This window comes from Gekko japonicus, unplaced genomic scaffold (genome assembly GCF_001447785.1).
Source record: "Gekko japonicus isolate JY-2015 unplaced genomic scaffold, Gekko_japonicus_V1.1 scaffold1472, whole genome shotgun sequence".
NCBI classification, from domain to species: domain Eukaryota; kingdom Metazoa; phylum Chordata; class Lepidosauria; order Squamata; family Gekkonidae; genus Gekko; species Gekko japonicus.
Genome location: NW_015160255.1, coordinates 149230 through 156295, shown reverse-complemented (window position 1 = coordinate 156295; position 7066 = coordinate 149230). Strand labels below are relative to the sequence as shown.

The following is a 7066-nucleotide window of genomic DNA, read 5'->3' as shown; positions in this document are numbered from 1 at the left end:
GGATTGGCTACATTAGGGGTGTGTCACCTAATATGCAAAGGACTTCCTGCTACAAAAAAAAAGCCCTGGTGGGCACACATGGGACTGCACATGTGCAGGCCTGCCGTGGAGATAACTATGTGAGCTCAGATCTTTCAGGGGCAATCCACCTCCCTCACAGAGTCAGAGGGGGAGTGGTGTTCCCTCTGTCTCCCTACTGCTCCCACAAGGATCTGTTCCTGAACACAGAACAGCTGCTGGTGGAGAAGGAGGGAGGGTTCTGTGCCTGTACAGAAGACCACTCAACGAACGTCAGTTACAGTTAAGTGCAACTCTGTTTTCATCTTTGTGGCTTCTGTGCAGTCTCACATGGGAGAATAGTAAGCTCACTAACCCTGGAGGAGGGGGAGGGCTGGTCAGCGAAAAATTGATTGTAGCACCACTCTTCCCACACAGGCTTCCTGCTGGGAGTCCACATCAACAGTGTAGTGTCACACAAAAGTGGAGGGAGAGGACCAGGTCACTGCCTTGCAGATGCCGCTCAAGGCAATCCACGTGATGAAGGCTGCCAAAGATGCCTGGGCCCTGGGCAAGGGCACACTCAGAAAAAATGGGCAAAGTGTACCTGTGGAGCTATAAGCGGTTCTAATCACTGAAACCACCCATCTGGGCACCGACTGAGAGGAGACCACTAACCCCTTCCTGTGTCTGGAGAAGCATACAAACAAAGAGTTGTCCCCGCAAAATTCCCTTGTACGGTCTAAAATAAAATAATAAACATCTCCTAACTTGCAAAGTGTGCAGAGAGCATTCTACAGGGGAGGTGGGATTGGGGGGAAATACCGGAAAAGTTATATCCTGAGATGGGGAATTCAGACACTATCCTAGGGAGGAAGGCCATATTTACGTCTCAGGAGAACCACTTTATCCAAGTGGAATTTAAGAAAAGGTCACATCTAAGGATGCCCACCTCACTGAACCTATGCGCCGAGATGATGGCTATGAGGAATGCAGTTTTATAAGTCACATCCACTGTGGCCATAGGCTCAAAGGGCTTCCCCATCAACCCGGTCACTATTAATGAAGGGCTCCATTCAAGAGTGGGTTGTACAGCAGTGGGGAATAGGTTAGGGGAATACTGTGTGCAATTCTGGTCACCACACCTTAAAAAGGATATTATAGCTTTGGAAAAAGTACAGAAAAGGGCAACTCGAATGATAAAAGGGTTGGAACACTTTCCCTATGAGGAAAGGTTAAGGCGCTTAGGGCTCTTTAGCTTGGAGAAAGGACGACTGAGGGGTGACATGATTGAGGTTTATAAGATTATGCATGGGAAAGAGCAGGTAGAGAAAGAGGTACTTTTCTCCCTTTCTCACAATACAAGAACTCGTGGGCACTCCACGAAATTTCTGAGCGGTCGGGTTAGAACAGAAAAAAGGAAGTACTTCTTCACCCAAAGAGTGATTAACACTTGGAATTCACTGCCACAGGAAGTGGTGGCGGCTACAAGCATGGACGGCTTCAAAAGGGAATTAGATAAGCATATGGAGCAGAGGTCCATCAGTGGCTATTAGCCACAAGGTATAGATAGGGACTCTGGGGCAAGTGATGCTCTGTCATCTTGGTGCTTGGGGGGGTCAACAGTGGGATGGCTTCTAATGTCCTGGCCCCACTGGTGGACCTCCTGATGGCACTGGTATTTCTGGCCACTCTGGGATACAGAGTGTTGGACTGGATGGGCCTTTGGCCTGATCCAACATTGGCATCTCTTATGTTCTTATGTTACATAGGCCTTTCATTAACTTTTTTGCTTGAGGGTGAAAGAAAAGCAGACCCTCTTCAATTTCATTTGCCGAGATGGCCTCTAAGTGGACTTTAATAGATGGAGAGCCCCCCTATCTTTCAGTGCCAGCAGATATTCAAAGATAAGCAGCAGAGGGCATGAAGCCGAGCAAAATTTTTGGGTCAAAGCCCAGGAAGCATCTCATTTTGCTGAGTACGATTTATGGGTACTAGGCTTCAAGCCTGCCTCTATAGCCTCTCAGGCCCTCTCTGATAAACAAAACGGATCAGCCATGCTGCTAAGTGCAGTGGCTGCACACTGTGGTGTACTAGGGGACACTGATGGAGGTCTGACTCTGGTGGTAAGAGGATGTGTGTCCCCCAAGCTAACTCTCATAGAGTTGGGAGACCACAGGGTCTTCGGCTAGTAAGGGGCAATGATGATGTCCTGCACTCTCTCTGCCCTGACCTTGGAGAACACGTTGTGGAGTATGGGCAGTGGAGGGAAGGCATAAAGGAATTCTCCTTGCCAGGTGAGTTGCAAGGCATCTGCCAGGGAACCAGGCCCCTGAGCTGCTCTGGTGCAGAAACGAGTGCACTTGGCATTTAGAGGGGAAGTGAACAGGTCTGTGGATGGCTGACCTCATTGGTGGAAAACTGTCCTTAGGTAATGGGAACTGATGGACCGCATGTGATCTCCTGACAATTCCCTGCCTAGAGAATCAATCTGCTGCAATGTGGGTGGCATGAACAGAGGCCTTGATCTGGGCGACTGTGAGCCAAATGCAGAATGCCTCCTTGCAAAGGGAGATAAATCCTGCACCACCCTGTTTGCTTACATAAAATGTGGCTGTCATGTTGTCTGTAGCCACGGGGATCCTCTTCCCTTGCAGGAGTTCTGAAAAAGATGCAACAGCATATATAATAGTTCCTAAAAGGTTAATGTGAAGGGATGACTCTCCATCCAACCAAGTGCCTTGGGTGGCTAGCCACTCACAATGTTCACTCTACCCCATAAGGGAGGTGCCAGCAAACATCTGAATCCATGAACCTGTGGCCCGAAGGCTTCAGCCAAGGAAAGGCTGTTTTTGGAAACCCACCAGTCTTGGCACTGTAATACTCTTCTGGGGATTGAGAGTTTGCGGGACTGAGGGTCCACATGCAGCCTAAAGATCCTAAGGAACCAATTCTGCAATTCCCTCATTCTTAGCCTGGCATAGGACAGCTGTTGCCACTGCCATCATACCATGCAGCTTTTGTATATTTATGGCCCTCTGAAATCGATTACCCAGAAAGTGAGAAACTAGAGACTGAATGGCCCAGCATCTGGGCTGCGGTAGGAAGGCCTTGCCCTTCTTCAAGTCTAATTTAGCCTCAATGCATTCCAAGCATTGGGTATGGATAAGGCGAGATTTCTCAAAATTAACTAAAGGGCCCAGCTCCTGAGGGGTTCATAGAGCTAGCTCAACTGAGGAACATAGGGCTTGTTTGGATGGCCCCACAAACAACCAGTCATCTAAGTAGGAGTACACTACACACCCCTGAAGCCTGAGGTGAGAGACAGACGACCAAAGACATATACTTGGGAAAAATACAGGGGGCCACAGCCAACCTGAAGGGCAGGATGCAGGACTCATAAGGATCCACACTGGAATCTGAGGTACTTCCTGCCTGTATGACTCATGTATGGCAATGTGAAAATAGGCGTCCTTGAGGTCCCAAGTCCATAAACCATACCTCTAGTGATAAAAGGGAGAGGATGTCCTGTAGGGACAGCAGGACCCCTCCTTTTTAATGAGGAAATATCTGGAAAAGAAGTCATCTTGACTACACTCTGCCGAAACCTTCCTAATCGCTATTTTAGACAAAAGGGAGCAAACCTCATCCTCCAGTAAAGCTGGGGGGACCTTTGGTGAGGACTCAGGCCAGTTATATAGAGGAGGGGACTAATATTCCAGAAAATAGCCATAAGACACTATAGACAGAACCCAACCATCTTTAGTGATATTAACCAACTGTGATAAGCAGTTATCAAAAAACAATTGACTGGTTAGTCATGTGAGTGACTTCCCCTTCCCAGTCTGCTCCCTGAGAGGGCTACTATGCAGCTTTCCCTGCTGCTTATTCTGGGGTTTCCTGCTTTGGTGCACCTGTGAATAGGAGGAGCTGGTACTGGTGTTGAGGAGACTGGTAGCAAGACTGTCTATAGAATGGGCCCCCATGTCTCAGGAAGTGCCTGGGCTTGCCCGTGGTAGCTAGGGGTGATGGTTAGGCCCAATGATCTGGCAGTGAGTTTGTTCTCCCTCATCTGCTCTAGGGTAGCATCTGTTTGGCTGCTGAAAAGGTCCCATGTTTGCCCACACAGAAGCCACAAAGACGAACTACAGATTTCTGTCCATTCCCATAAAATGCCACCTCCAAACTACAGGGAAAGTACCTCAAATTCACAACTGAATCCCTTTTTATAGATGGATCTCAGTGGCGACCCCACTGGCCAGAGAAAGGAGTGGACCCTCCCCTTTCAGTCAGGCTGAGGGTTGATTGGAGAGCAGTGAATAGCCTTGCTGCCACTTCAGAGGGAGGCTGCTTCCCCTTCCCTTTTCAGTTCATCATGGAGCTAAGTAAAGCTAGTGACAATAGCAGCACGTCACTTGGATGGTGAGCAGATAACTAAGGTTATCCTAGAAAGCCAGTAGCAAATAATCAAGATGACCATCTCATGCTGAATGATCTGTGTCTAAGTTCTGTTATCATGAATCTCTGTAGTGAGCGATCAGATTCAGCACCAATCAAATTTTGAATAGGAGTCATCTGGACATGTAGAGCTGCATTAGGGCCAGGATTTTTAAAAGCAGTGAAATGTTTGTCTCAATTTTTTTTTTTTAAATCCTTTTAGTCCATGATTTTGGATGCATACACCCACACTGGCAGCAATTCAAGCAACAGCCCAAGGTGAAAATTCACACAGAACATAAATATCAGCTTTTGACATTCGTTTTTAAAATGACGTTTGCATTTTTGCCAAACTTTGTTTCAGTTCTAGTTTGCCCATATGTGATTTTGTGATTCACTCATGAATTGAGCAGCTGCTCTTATGAATGTAACGAGGGAGACAGAGCTGAAGGCCTTGCTAACAGGAACGTTTTTTAAATGACAGAACTCATTGTTGGAGATAATTTATGTTTAACCTTGAGGTTAATGGATAAGCCTAACATAGTTTGATGACAACCTGTCATATAGTAATTGTATGAAAAGCTTTCTTAACGTTAGTAAAGGTAAACGTTTCCCTTGCTTGAAAGCCAGTCGAATCTGACTCTAAGGGGTGGTACTCATCTCCATTTCCATGCTGAAGAGCCAGCGCTGTCCAAGGATGTTTTCATGGTCATGTGGCCGGCTGTTACCTTCCCACCAAAGTGGTACCTATTATCTACTTGCAATTTCTTGCTTTTGAACTGCTAGGTTGGCAGGAGCTGGGGCCAGAGACAGGAGCTCACTCTTTCACGTGACACTAGGGTCTTGAACTGCCGAACTACAGACCTTCCGGTCTGCAGCTCAGCGTTTTAACCTCTGAGCCACTGCAGGCCCTTTTTTACTTTAGGGAATGCTTATTACGTTTATCTGTGCTTTAGAAGTCTCCCTGTACATTTGTAGAGGATTTCAGGGCAAGTTCTTGCTCACACACAGAGTGACAAAGAGTTTTCCCCTCAAATGGCTGCCATTTGAGGGGAAAACTCTGTTTCCCCCTCAAATGGTGTGGCCCCGCCCAGCGTGTGATGTCACTTCCGGTGACGCTCCGGCGGCGCGCGCGCACTTCTCGCACGCACACACGCAAGACTCCCGGAGGGGAAGGAGCCTCCCCCGCCGGTGAGTCAAATCTATTTGGCAACCCTAGTTGAGCCATGGGCCTTGCTGTTGCTCCAGATGGTGTGACCCTAGAACACCCCTGTGGCTGTACATGGCAGGGGAAGAAATATGACTGAGAATACCCCTGTGTTTGCACATGGCAGGCTATGTTCTCGTTTCTTCTGAGGAATCCCAGGTTTCTTGGGAAAGCACAGTTTCAAAAACGACTAGCTTAAACAAAATATTGGAACTCGCCTTCAATTCACCAAACTGACCTGTTCACCCTTGATTGTCACATGGTATGTGGCAAAGGATTTGGCTTTTCAAGCCTATATGATAATAATAAATACATCATGTTAGCACCAAACCAGTGGCTGTTAACACTGGCCAAAAGAGGTCACACATGGCATTACAAAACAACTAAGTCACAACTATTGATAAAGCCATGACATAATGTATGTTCGCTGAGTCCTTGTGTAGCACAGATTGCTTTGTTGTTGCTTTTTTGTTGTAAAAAAATTAATAATCACATTATTTCTTCATAAGAAATTAACCTCAAAATGCCAAAAATACCCCAATGAAAACCCATTTAGCACCTTGTAATGATCAGTGCAGCTGCTAAGCAGAAGAGAAATTACTGAACAAAAGTAAACAATTGGGTACAGTGACAATAAAAGTATCACTTTGTCATAATGCTACATATAATGTAGAGTACGTAAAATGCAGTGGTTTGACTGCAAAGTTAAAACTTTTTTAAAAAAAATTAAAAAAACAGGATAAGCAGCCTTAATATAAACATTTTACGTACAAAAATATTAAATCAAAAATAAATAATTCGAGACATAAATATTATACTTTAAAACATTAAGAATATACAATATATATACACACACGCACGCACATATGCACACACACATTCAGACACACACAGAGTGAAAGAAGTACAAAAGTGGAAGGCAGAGGTATTGCTTAATTATCCTTCATCCATCTTGTTTCAGTTCCTGGCGTTCAGAGACCCTGGGAATAAAATAAAACACATAGCTCTTGTTTCTGGTTTTCAATGTCATGAATATTGCTTCCACATGGACATTTAGCTCTAGAGTGGCACGCGAACCAGAGACTTTTGTTAAAAAAAACATCAACTCCTAATTTGTCCTCTTTCTGTGTTTTCCCCTGCTTTGGAGCAGTCTTCCCCAACTTGGTTTCATATGAACTTTTGGAAAAGATCACAGTCAAAGTGTGGTTGTATGTCATGTGGATGAGACAGTGTGCATTTCCGCAGGGCCCGCTCATATTGGCAACATTTCCCCCCCCCCAGTCCTCCATTTTCTCCCACCACTAGAAGAGTTTTTGTGAGGTTTTAAAACACTGGCTACTGAAACGTCACTATCAAGTTATAACAATCTATCGTCCACATTCCCAGCTTTGATTTTTTTTTTAAAAGCACAGCCTTTTCATTGTG

The 7066-nt window shown here is 45.7% G+C and overlaps 1 protein-coding gene across 1 annotated transcript in view; it reads right to left on the bottom strand.

Moving 5' to 3' along the window:
- Nucleotides 1-6554: 6554 nt before the first annotated feature.
- Nucleotides 6555-7066, bottom strand: part of LOC107113149 (A disintegrin and metalloproteinase with thrombospondin motifs 9-like) — a gene marked incomplete at its 5' end in the record, with an annotated part of 147551 nt that continues 147039 nt past the window's right edge. Inside the window, 1 exon segment of the mRNA XM_015414419.1 lies at nucleotides 6555-6621.